Source organism: Mastomys coucha, unplaced genomic scaffold, assembly GCF_008632895.1.
Source record: "Mastomys coucha isolate ucsf_1 unplaced genomic scaffold, UCSF_Mcou_1 pScaffold8, whole genome shotgun sequence".
Classification (NCBI taxonomy): Eukaryota; Metazoa; Chordata; class Mammalia; order Rodentia; family Muridae; genus Mastomys; species Mastomys coucha.
The window spans coordinates 21,529,426-21,532,017 of NW_022196914.1; the positions used below are offsets into that span (position 1 = coordinate 21,529,426).

At 45.3% G+C, this 2,592-nt stretch overlaps 1 pseudogene across 1 annotated transcript; it reads right to left on the reverse strand.

Annotated features, from left to right (window-relative positions):
- Window positions 1–765: 765 nt before the first annotated feature.
- Window positions 766–2,179, reverse strand: LOC116083855 (annotated as a pseudogene). The gene is made up of 2 exons (XR_004115928.1): window positions 2,161–2,179; window positions 766–1,208 (listed from the first exon to the last, which is right to left on the reverse strand). The product of XR_004115928.1 is annotated as a 60S acidic ribosomal protein P1 pseudogene (transcript).
- Between the last annotated feature and the right edge of the window lie 413 nt (window positions 2,180–2,592).

Below are 2,592 nucleotides of genomic sequence, written 5' to 3' on the forward strand. Positions count from 1 at the left end.
TATCAGAGAATACTGTAAAAGTACTTAGCCAACACCAGACCTCGACAGGCAAAAGGGAAGTGTGAGATACCCAGAGGGACCCCCCACCCCCCATACTCAAACCCCGGGAGTGATGACCCCACACATCACCAAGACAAGGACTTGATGCCAATCTGCAAGAGGCTTTTTATTCCAGCTAGCTGGGGCGAGACTCATATCCCTCACACGGGTAGAGGACTCTGGCCCCGAGCAAGGTCTTAGGCAGCTTTTTATTCCTGTGCAGTTGCTGGAGCAAAAGGGAAGAGTGGGGTAAGGGGGAAGGTACAGGGTGGTTTCTGATTGGTGCTGCCTTGTGCTAGGGTCTAGGGGCGGGCTAGCCACCTGGCAATTGTTTTGGGCCAGGTTGTTTCTGGGTTCTTAGGCCAGGTCGTCTTGGTTCCCTTGTTTCTGGGTTCTGGGAGCTACTGGTCTCCCATTGTTTTTAACTAATGGCTAAATTCCCACAGTACAGTTTGAAAACTTAATCTTACAGAAGCTTACTGCCACCCTATGAAGACAAATATTACTATGGAGAGATTCAATTGACAAGGAAAGAAAATCCCTTACTATTAGCCAAGTGAGTCTTTTCTGAGGAGACTCCTCCAGCCATGGTAAAATACTAACTCCTTCAGGTTATTTCAGCCTTGGTCCCAGGTTCACTATGAACTCACGTGAGAGAGTACATAAGAACCACCTAACTCGGGCACAGTTGGTGCTTGCCATACAGAAACAGGTTTTTTTGTTTTGTTTTGTTTTTTAACAGGTTCAGCTCTTTATTGGACATGTTAACAAATGCAGTTTAGTCAAAAAGACCAAAGCCCAAGTCATCTTCCGACTGCTCGGACTCTTCCTTCTTTGCTTCCACTTTCTTCTCCTCAGCTGGGGCAGCAACAGTGGATGGAGCAGGGCCACCAGCAGGTGCAGCCCCAGCTGCTGGAGCGGCCAGCCAGCCCCTACATTGCAGATGAAACTCCCAGAGTTGACATGGGCCAGGGCCTTTGCAAACAAGCCAGGCCAGAAAGGTTCAACATTGACACCCACTGCTTTAATCAGGGCATTGACCTTATCCTGCTCGTCGTGCAGGATGAGGGCGGAGTAGATACAGGTGAGCTCAGAGACAGAAGCCGCGTTGTGGACTGCTGGCACCGTGCTAGCCCCGGGATGAAGTGAGGGCCTCACCCCAACCCGGCCTTAGCTTCCTCTGAAGAACCAAGCACCTTGGAGGCAGCTGAGGAAAGGCGAAAGAATATTTTAATGCTAAATATTAGTGATCCAATACAGCACAATAGATAAGTGATAAAAGCAATGTCTAGTAAGGACTTAAAAACATTTCTATTAAGTAACATACTAGTAATAAACTAGTAAGGACTAGTTGTCGGGCGGTGGTGGCACAAACCTGTGGTGGCACACGCCTTTAATCCCAGCACTTGGGAGGCAGAGGCAGGTGGATTTCTGAGTTTGAGGCCAGCCTGGTCTACAGAGTGAGTTCCAGGACAGCCAGAGCTACACAGAGAAACCCTGTCTCAAAACAAAAACAAAAACAAAAAACAAAAAAAAAAACACCAAATATATATATATATATAATTAGCAGAGACTGCATTGTTTGGCTTCAGTGGGAGACAAGTGCCTAATCCTCTAGAGACTTGACACCCCAGGGAGGGGCTATGCAGGAGGTGGGGCACCCTCTCAGAGTCAAAGGGGCCCGGGGTGTAGGGGGAAGAACTCGGAGTAGAGATCCCGGAGGGGGCAACATTTGGGATGTAATAATAATGATGATAAGGATAATAATATAAAAATACAAAAGGGATACTGGCATTATTTTTGACAAAAGGCTCTAGAAAAGCTCTTCATAAAGGCATTTGGGCAAAGGGATACAAAAGGGAGCAAGCTGGCAGAAAGATGTTTAGGCAGAATAGCATAGCAAAGGATTTCTTTTTTCTTTTTTCTTCTTTCTTTTTTTTTTTTTTTTTTTTTTTTTTTTTTTTTTTTTTTTGTTTGTTTTTTCGAGACAAGGTTTCTCTGTGTAGCCCTGGCTGTGCTGAGCCCGCCTCTGCCTCCCAAGGGCTGGGATTAAAGGCATGTGCCACCACCTCCAAGCATGGCAAAGGATTTCTAGCAATACCAAAAATGTACTTGCTTCACCTGTTAGCATGATTGACATTGTGATTGAATCAGGGTGGGTTAAGGGCAGGGATAGAACAGAGGATGCAGTAGGGATGGAGAATGCTTGATTTAAATCTTAGAGTCAAAGAAAAGCCACTTGATCTTGAGTAAAAGGGGACACGATCTAACCCGAGTAAGAATAATAAACTCCATTGGAAGCTTCAGCACTGTACAGATCTGCTTGAACCAGGCAATGTAGACGAATCCACATACAAAGCTTTTCAGACATTTTCCTAAGAAACACTGCCCCAGATGTCATGTTATATAGGCTAATCGAGCAAATGAAATGGGTCATTTACGAAGATAAGATAAGAATTGCTGCTGTCATACACACAGGATCTCCAAAGTTTAGTGCCAACGATGGAGCATAAAATCACAGATTCTTTTAACGTTTAGATGCTGAAATAGTAT